General features: G+C 42.1%; 1 long non-coding RNA gene across 5 annotated transcripts in view; it reads left to right on the top strand.

Annotated features, from left to right (window-relative positions):
- The first annotated feature begins 34 nt into the window (after window positions 1–34).
- LOC137475939 (uncharacterized) overlaps window positions 35–10,246 on the top strand; it is a 54,602-nt gene continuing 44,390 nt past the window's right edge. For 3 of the 5 annotated variants that reach the window (XR_011000144.1, XR_011000146.1, XR_011000142.1), the window contains exons 1-4: window positions 63–181; window positions 1,115–2,249; window positions 5,452–5,522; window positions 7,930–8,063. This is a non-coding gene — a long non-coding RNA (uncharacterized lncRNA). Of the gene's footprint in view, window positions 182–1,114; window positions 2,250–5,451; window positions 5,523–7,929; window positions 8,064–10,246 lie in introns of all 5 variants that reach the window. The other 2 variants (XR_011000143.1, XR_011000147.1) reach the window with 2 other exon arrangements.

Below are 10,246 nucleotides of genomic sequence, written 5' to 3'. Positions count from 1 at the left end.
CTGGAGCCGGCTCTCGGTTCCGCCCTTGGAGCGGGGGTGGGTAGGAAAGGGAGAGGGCGGGCGCGCGCGCGCCCCGCTCGCGGCCCCTCCAGGCGCCTGTGATTGGTGCGCGCGCGCGAGGGGAGCACGAGGCGCTCGCCCGCGGGGCGGGGGCTGAGCCTGAGGGGAGCGCTGAGGGAAGGTGAGAGAGAGAGAGGGAGGGAGAGAGGGAAGGAACGGAAAAAAGGAGGGAGGGAGAGAGAGAGAGGACACCTCACAGTGCTCTGTGCCGTGGAGCTGCCGCCGCTGGGACCGCGGTGATGCGGTGCTGGATGTAGCCGGCACCCCCACAGGCGGGGCTGGCCTTGCTTACGGCTGCACAACGCGCCGGTGTTATTCACTCCGTGGCGTGACACCAAAATATGTGGGAAATGTCCGTACGATGCGAAGTGGGTCGCGGCAACCAGCAATACGCTTATTTAAAGTCCGCTCCTACTGAAAGTTACCGAGTTACTCAGTTACTGTGTGACGGCTGGCTCATGCCCGCACGGTAAACTGGTCTCTCGTGGCTCGGGAGAGGATCGCACCTGAACAGAAGGGTAAAGCTACGGGAGCAGGAATAATGTCTACACGCAGTGCTTTCGAGCCGAATTTCTTATAGTTTTGGCATTGGAAATACGGTTTCCTGTTTTGGGAAACGCCGGCACCTGCCTTACGGTGCTTCCCCCGCAGCACCCGAGTGTGGGAGCGGTGATGTCACGGCCCGCTGGAGGAACCGCGGCTTTCCCGCCCCTCCAGCGGGCAGGGGCGGGAATGTCGCCTAATATCTTATATCACCTGTCATAAACGAGCAGTAAAGCAATAAATCCCTTCAAGCCTTGAACTACCTCTGCACTTCCCTGATTTTTTTTTTTTTCTCCTTTGGCTGTTCACCTTTGATGGTCATTTTGTGTATATGAGAGACTTGTGGCCTTTTGTAATAAAAGTTGCCGTTATTGTGGTGATCATTGTTAAAGCTGGGGATTGCTGGGTTGTGACGAGTTCCTGATAGGCTCCTTCACTCATCCTTCCCCAAACGATTTCACCTCATGGGCTGCTCTCTCATTTTGTTGCATGCTTCACTTCAGCACTCTAGTGCTGGAAAACCCCCAGGGAGCCTATGGATTTTCTAGGAAGTGACAGGAAAGCTCCAGAACTGGCTTTGGAACAGGCTTTGTGCTGGCAAAGCACCTTCAGCACGACCAAAGCTGTTTTGGTTGAAGCATACCAGACCCTAGTGAAGCGGAAGAGTGATGTATGAGTTAGGGAAGCCAGATTGGGACAGAAGAGACAGAGATTTCTTTTCTCTTTATACCTCAGCTCTTCATTTATACAATAAAATCCATTATCTCAGGCATAGATTAGGATGCTGAAGAGGAAATACGCAGTTACTGCTGGAGATGGCTACTCAGGACTGCAGAGGAGTCATTTCTTTTTCAGGACCCTGCTCAAGTACCTGTCAACATTACTGATGTTAAATAGCTAAACAGAAAAAAACATGTGGGAAGAAGTGGTGAAAATAGCAGAAAATTTTGCCTTACACACAGGCCCTTCTGTTTCCAAGTGCTTAAGATTCACACTGGTTTGTCATGATAGCATGAATAACAGGACTTGGGTTTTTTTTCTAATTAGAGTTGACTGATTTTTTTCTAGATTACTATCAGTATAGAAAGAAAAGGCAGTAAAATCGGAGAAAAGAAACGTTTATTTTTCCCAGATATAGAGAAATCTACCCACTTTTATTAGACAAGAAAACTGCATCTTGTTGCTGCTGCCGTTTCACTGATAATTGACCAAAAGCTTTGCTTCAAAACCTCCAATAATCTCTTCCAATGTATCAGAGAATTTAAAAGGCGATAGGAAAATTATGAACTTTTTTTTTATAACCTTTTTATTACAACACACCTTTTCTTAGTGTAATTTTAGCTTGGGTTTCAGTCCTTTATTGGCTTCCGTTTTGATAAGTATCCTGGATCCATGTGAAGGCCACATGCGTGTTCCCTTTAGACGTTTGCTCTGCACATGACACCGTTTATTGGTTTCATGCTTTCTTAGCAGTGAGCAACTCACAGCCATTCATTGTTGATTTTGCAAAAAGGGCGTAACTCACTTGAAAACAATTCAATGTGTTTTCCAACAAACATGGTCTCACTCCTGGGGAGCCATGAGAGTGGGCAGCACAATAAAGGCAAGAACAAAATACTCCTAAGAGAACTTGTGACATGCAAAAGGTGAATAATCATAAGGGACTGCGGGTTTAGTTGATATGAAGGCAAATAGATATGTTACTTGCCAAAATTATTTTTGTTTCATTATGCCCAAAAGTAAATATTGTTTATTGCTTAAGATTGTGCTCGTGTTTACATTGTGAGTAGGAGTTCTTTTAGCCACGGTACCCTGCATTGTACATTTAAAGTGTGGTTGGCTGGAGTGGGCAGGAAGCAATGTGGCACAAGTTTGCCCTGACTGAAATCCTAGGCAGCAGTGCCAGAGATATGAAGTCCATGGTCTGAAAGCATGATTCAAAACTCAGCAGAGTATGTGGAAAGATAGGAAAATAAATCTGCTCTTATCTGCTCTTATTTTCTGCTGTTATCTAAGAACTTCCCCATTTTGGCTCAAAGCATTCAGGAGGAGCAATGCATCAGAAATTTATATTGCTCTTCCTCATGCAGCATGCATTAAACAGATAAACAGAGTGAGAGTCTCTCCTTAGAGAGCTACTAAGATGTACTTGTCATAAGTTTTAAGTCCACATTCAAATAAAACAGTTAGGAAAAAAGGAAACAAAACCATTTCTTCTACTTGTATGTGCAATATTTTTCTGCTCCTGAGGAGGAATCAACTACACTTAGGTCATGCTTGTAATCAAATTTAACAAAAACTAAGGCTTCTGCTAACTTAAGAATGTATTGAAACCTAAAAGGCATCAGAAAAAAAAACCCTTAAAGAAGAGAATTAAGTACTGAATTAGTGGCTCGGAAGCTCCAACACTGACTGACTAATTAAAGTGCTGAACTTGGGTTTGTGAAGCCTGATTATGTACTTTCTCAGGAGCAACTGATGTCACTTTCCATTTAGAAGCACATTGTTGTTAGGACCAGTGCAATATCTTGTTCCATGGATCAGTCAATCAACCAGCCATCTTCTTCAGTAATGGGAAAAGGCAAACGTGTCTTCAAGATCCTTATGTTGCATTTTACACCATAGCAACCAAGCTGCATTAGCACACTTTTGTAGCAGATATGGCGTCTGTATTTATGTTCAATTTCTACCTCAATCTCATAGGTTAATTTGATGTAGCACCTAATAAACGAGACCTATTAAGAGAATAATTTCTCAGTTGCCTGTATCTCCTGGATAACCTGGCTCTAAATCCTGTGAAGGAAGTAACTGAGATAAGGAAGGTTAGGCTACAGACAAACACACAATGACTAATTCTGCTGTAAGCAAGGTACAAGCTGGACTAAGTTCCCCTCTCCTTGTGTGATCAGAACCTTGAGACTTTGTATGACCTCTGCTGTCAGCATGGAGGGAGACAAAACTGCTTGTCACAGAAATCTCCTTCCTCTCAGAGAGTAAAACACATTTTTTTCTCTGTAATTTGCCTTCAACTCCACACCATGACCATGCAATCTATTACTTCAGTGGCTGGACAGAATCGTCAGTGAATCCACTACGTCCTTTGAAGTAATGGAGACACTTCTGCAAGTCTTGAAGGAAATTTCTATTTTTCATTGCCGGTGAATGCGGCCTTAATCATATATTCAATCAGGAAGTAGTCAATCATGTCTCTTGTCTATGACAGTATAATATGAGCCTTTTGTTAATTTATTAGTTTATGTAATTCAGTAAAATTTATTGGAATATTTTTTCCCATTTTTCTGTAAAACTTATATACCTGCAGCAAAGAGAACTACTGTTGGATTGATGCAATTTTATGTGATTTTATCCACACCAATTGCATTGTTACAGGAGATATTTCTTATTGCTCACAGAAATGCTAAGTCTACAATTCTGACTCATAATGCGCTCAACTTTCTTTCACTTTCTTTCAAGTCTGTCTCTTTTATTCCAAGAAGCAGCAGATTTTACTGACAAGATCAAATGCCATCTAAGGGCAGATCTGCCACATGGCATAAAGAGAATGACAGAGTGCAGATATTTCTTTCAGCTGAAAAGCTTGCAGACATCATAATAGTAATTGTTGATAAATTGTTGATTCTTTATGGACCAGTAGCAGGTTGATACTGAGTTTGTAAATCTCCTTTCTGAAGCTAAGCTGGGCCCAAGACTTAAGACATGGCAACTGTGCAGTTGCTCCAGTCTGGGTGAGAGTTTGGGGTGGTCCTTGAGTCCCTCTGCCTCTTGGCTTACCTCCTCAGTGCACTGCTCAGAAGGGAGCATTTTGCCATAGCAAATTACTCCCAGACTAGTCCCACATTCAAGTTGCACTTGGAGCAGTGAGCCTGCTTTTGTTTTTCAATTCCTTGATTCTACATCTGGTAAAACACTTGCTGAGTTTTAAACAAAAATGAAGGCTGCTGTTTCTTATTCCCTGCATCAACGGCCAAAAAAATGCTACTTTGAAAGACAGGGATTTGGAAGGTTTGCAGGTTTGCAGTTGTGTTAGACACCCAGGCAAGATGCAGCTGCAAGACAGAGACTGCACAGCTGTCCCCCTTTCCTCTTCCTCAGTGATAGGCAGGGTGGTGGGATTGTGGCAGACAACATTCTCCTAGATCTGTGTCTCCAGCAAAAATACTGCATGGAAAAGTAGACAATAAGCAGTCTAGGGAGAATAGGGGAGCATAATATTTCACCCAAAGCCCCCTTTGCTTGTCCCTTCCCAAAAGAATTTGCATCTTCTGTGCTTTGACGCTGTGAGACAAAGAACTTCAGGACTAAATTTGAGACAATCATAGGTTGTTTTCTTTTCCTGCTGTGTTTTTTAGTTTCCAGCACCAAATACTAGCAAAAAACCGAGGTGTAACTTTGACCCTTGAAGTATACCTGCCAGAGCACACAGGGTTAAGGAGGGTAAAGGGGAGGGATTTACCCTAGGCACTGCTTGGTATTTGTGTCTCCTGTGAATGCAAGGGGTGTGTTCCACCAGAAAGTAGCCCTAGAGAAAGGATAATATGCTCATTCATTTGCCTTGTTGGTCTAAGGTAACCACAGAGACCTAGACCTTGTACAGTGCCAGGTAGTCCAAGCAGTACACCAAGATAATATTACCTGGCCCTAGTCCCAGAGAATGACTTTTCCCAGAGTCAAAATGACCAAGCCTTTATTATATTACAAGATACTTAATTTCTTGCTCTGTACTAATTTGGGTTTATTGAAGAAATATATCTGGGAAACTTTCTTAGGACCTCAGATTTAAAAATCCAGTAGTGATAAATATTCTCTTATGTCTTTTAACAACTGCAGCATTGAAACTCCTGGTTGTGACAACACCAGCTTCAGATGTAGCTGCAACCCACAGAACAATACACCATGACGTGAGTATCACTTTTAAATACAGGCTCTCCAACATCTGCTTTACTTTTGGACTAGAGTCAAACTCTTCCACTGCCCTATCGCAGCACCGCCCCCTCCCCCCCCCCCTCCACGATCCCAACAGAGTTCAAGAGTGCAGCCATGAAACCTTTGTCAAAGGAGATTCTTGTAGCAACCTCCCTCCCCAGCCTGGGGACTGCACAGAAATCCCCTTGCGAGGGAGTCCCTCCCAGCCTATGCTCAAAGAAGAGTTGCTATAGTAACCAGTTCTCTACCTGCACGGAATTGGCTCTCTCTACCCTCTTAATCTTCTCTGGTTTTATTAGTTCTGAGCGAGAAGCAGCTCGTCAGGTCAGGGCTGTGTTTGGTTCTGCAGGCTGGAGGAATGCGAAGGCACTGGAGGGGGCAGGGGGTCCTCACCCATCAGGTGGTTGTTACTTGCTAACTTTGCCTGCTGAACAATGTCCTGCGTGAGGGCTGCCAGCACTGTCCTTTTGTGACAGAGCCACATGAGCTGCAGAGGATCAGGCACTTTGCTTCTCCTTCCTGCCCCAGCTTGTGGTGAAACCCTACTGCTATCTTGTCCAAGAACAGACCTGCAACATGCCATCTATAGCCTTCCTTGGACGTCCTTTGCAGCTTCACTGGGATAAATTTCAGTGGAAAAAGAAATTGAATACAGTTTCTTTTCTTTGATAGCACATTTTTGCAACTCTTCCTAAGGTTAAAAATTACCAGAAAACACTGGAAAAATTCTAAATTATGCTAAATTGTATCTTTTCCAATATGTCTGCTGTGGCCAGGCATTAGACTAATAGTTTTCTGCATTATGAATTCCATTGTGGAAGTGTATAAACAAACCTGCTGTAAGGAATAACATTCCAGACCCATCTCTAGTTCTTGACTCTGCACCATGGACAAATTGTCTTCACAAGGTCCCCTGACAGCAAGTGGACTCAGGAAGGTATGATGTGATGACTAGGGAAGGAGAAAAAAGCCACAGAATGAACTACTGTAGATGTAGTTATGGCCACTAATAAAAGGCTGCAGAGAACCATGTAGGACAGAGCAGGTAGTGCACTATAACAAGGCACCAGGCACTGTCACTGCTTGTGTTAAATGCTCAGTCTGTGTGCTGGGAAGGACCCAAAAGCATTGACTGGACAGTGGGACAGACTAGGCAGGAGCAAACCAACTAGAAGACTTCCTTCTTATGTTCATGTAGCTGCCATTACCATGATAGTAAATGGTCTGCATTTAAGTACAACACAATAAAAAGATTCCAGAACACACCCACATCAAAATGTTGCTTGAACAACAGCCAGTAGTAAAAGAGAAATGTGCGTACATTTCTAAAACATTTCAAAATTTATTATTGATCTAAATAATGAGGTAGATCACAGACTAATCTTAGAATGATTTGGACTTCTAAAATACTTTTTTTCACTCTATTTTTGCTTGTTATGCAAGAATTCGCTATGCTAAGCATGCATAGCAATGGACTAATAGCAAGCTGAAATAACTGATTTGTGATGGAACTTGCAACTCCAGTACTGCTGGTTATTCAAGCATGGTGCAGTTTCCCCCCTATGTTAGGATGTAAAAAGGTGGATTCCAGATATGGTTTCCAGAGCCATAGTTTTGACTCAGGTGCTGATTATACTTCAGCAATTGGCATCGCTTTTATGGCATCCTGGCAGCTTCCCATTTAAGACAAAGAATGGTTTCTAGCTGGTTATTTCCTCATGGGCCATTAAACCTCTAACAGTCAGCATAAGGAGGTGGCAGAGGGAAGTTTTGGAATCTTTGGGGAGCCAAGCCTGCAGCAATGGCAGCAGTGGAACTCTGCCTGGGGCAAGACACATGTTCTAGGCAAGAGCTTCACCTATTCACCTCACTCAGACCCATTTATTCATTGCCAGTGATAACAATTAGCAGTCTGAGGTTAAAGAAAGGTCATTGAGTTAGAAAACGATTCCAAAGAGACACAGTGTGATTATTCATGGAGAACTGACTGCCAAAGACGTGGTCACTGGACTTGGAGCACACACGTGGAGGGCAGACAGGGTAAACACAGAAGGGTCACCAGAACAAAGAGATTTGAGTATTTCATGGGCTGGCCGTGTTCTTCCTCACACACATGCACACACATTGATTTTCAAGTGCTCTAGCCTGAAACCTAGAAAACTACAGGTCTTGTCTGTTTTACACAGACACTGACAATTTCTTAGCCTATCTGATGAGATTTAAGTCATATTGCTATTTATAGGAGGAAACACACCACTCTAAATTTTCTGTGCTCATTTATTTATATATATGTATAAATTCTCTCAAAAAAATCAAATAACATTTTTAAAGTCAGTCCTCTGACCTAGTATCTTTGACTAACAATCTCTTGTTATTGTACAGGTCTTTAGAGTTTCAGTTATCTTTTAATTGCTATATTGGTATAAAATGAATGGAGTGGATTTTTGTGTGAAACACTCCAAATCATCCAGATGAAGGGCCTTCCTTCAGAAACAGTCACTGATAATGCCTGGGAGGTGAGGGTAACTTTATAGACAGCCAGAGTGATTTTGTGATATGCCTAAACTACCTAAATGTAACAGCTGTAGACTAGTTTTTGATCCCAGAATTAAGCTGACTGTTAATTATCATCAGAATAGTGTTGTACATACAGAGCTTTTTAATGTGAAATTTTGTAAGTAACTAATTTAATCCTAATTTGTTTCCATTTTGAAACACTCATGATAACAATTACTCATGATAACTAGAAAATACTGGTCACCAAGAAATTAATCCAGATTAAAACCCTCTGAAAACAGAATAAAACCCACTGCCTCTTTAAACAGAGCACATAGTACTCCGTTACAGGTATTTAACAGATTTATGAATTAAATGCTACATGATAGAATTAATTTCCCCTTTCCATTCTGATGATAACACGTGCCAACTGAATCTACAAATCCGGTTTGTTATGTATTAACCAGTCATCTGGGAATCTGATTGAGTAACACAGCAGTTGTTGCAATACCAAGACTGCCATATAAATCATTCTTGAGTCCTAAGTCAATATTGGTTCAAATATTGATTCCTAAGAGAGATAGGGCTGCAGTTGAAGAGGTTACAGGTGCTGACTGAACCACTTCAGAGAGGACTGCTCCCTCCGTGCTCATTTGAGATCAACATCAAAGTGCTCACTTCAGTTTGAATTCATGAGAACAGAGCGTTTGCCTTCACTTTTGATACTGACACTCTCTATCAGAACCTAGTTTTGATGTGCTAAAATCAAAGGTATCACATCATGTTTAAGTACTAAAGTTATTCAGTTATTTACACTCCAGAGAGATGTAACATCTGGGAAGAGGAGAGTGAGACACAAGAAGTTATTCTTTATGGGGCACTAAAAGCAGGAAAGGGAGTGGGACATGCAGGTACTTTTCCTGCTTATAGATTCCTGCTTATATATTTTACTACACAAAAATAAATGAACAAGCAGAAAAAGGAATGTGAAGTTAAGGAAACACTGGACGTCAAAATGAAAAACTGTCTTCAACACTTAGGAAAATAGGAGTCTCTCAGTTGGAGGAAGCTCCAAGCAGTTGGAAAGGAAAAGGAGTGCGGCACCCACTGGTTTTCACTCTTACAAGAGGTATTGTGAGCCACATCTACACAGGCAATCTGCTCTTCCATTGCAATACAGCAATTTCCCTTGCTTAGCCTTGAATCCCAGCTATTCTTCTGAGTAGGACAAGCTGGATACATTCACAGTTAGATCCTTCTGGATACATTTCACAGTTAGAGAGCTAAACGAGAATGAGTTTCCCCAGTCTCTTGGACACTGCTGTCTTGGCAGGTCCTTAGGCAGCAGTTAGAGAAAAGAGCATGTATATTCCATTCAAACCAGTCTGAATCAGTGGACTACGAGTAACATAAGCCAGGTGCTCTAAATCTTTGTGTGTTGTAGATACTCTTTTTAAGAGTGGCCCTGTAATTGCAGTATTGACTAAACCAGTTGCTAAGAAAAGGATTTATACCACAAAAATGAAGATCCTCTTTTGAGCAATTTAAGATAAGTACATTTACATAAAAACAGCTCAACCTGGCCTACTTCTATCTCTTAGAATAGCTCATTGTTTCTACTATTTAAAGGCACAGAAAATAAATCTATGCATTATCTTGGCTTTCAGACTAACACCGTTTTCTTAATAATATTTGTAACAACTCTGGTGGAATCAATGCTTAGAGCATCACACCACATGAGACATGATATAAATCATAACATTTGGAAGTAAATAATACCTAACTAGTCACTGAATTCAGACTAATTAAAATAATAGAATATCCTGAGCTGGAAGGGACCCATAGGAATCATAACATCCAACTTCTGACTACATGCAGAACAACCTTTAAAACAGCTGAACAATCTAAACATGTTGCCCAAATGCTTCATGAATAGTGACAGGCTTGGTGCCATGGCCACTTCCCTGGGAAGCCTGTTCCAGTGCTTGAGCACCACTTCAGTGAGGAATTTTTTCTAATATCTAACTAGCCCAACAAAACATTCTCTAGGTGCTGTCTTTACTGTGATATGCTTTCCACAATGCCATAGCACATAGCGGAAAATTGTTCCTTGAACTCTGTGCAGACTCTCCTTGCCATGAACACATCCCATGCATGCCAAACTGAATACTTTTGGCCTGCAGTATTTGCTGTGGTTGAGCCT

Source organism: Anomalospiza imberbis, chromosome 6 (assembly GCF_031753505.1).
Source record: "Anomalospiza imberbis isolate Cuckoo-Finch-1a 21T00152 chromosome 6, ASM3175350v1, whole genome shotgun sequence".
NCBI classification, from domain to species: domain Eukaryota; kingdom Metazoa; phylum Chordata; class Aves; order Passeriformes; family Viduidae; genus Anomalospiza; species Anomalospiza imberbis.
This window is presented reverse-complemented; position numbering and strand designations above follow the sequence as displayed.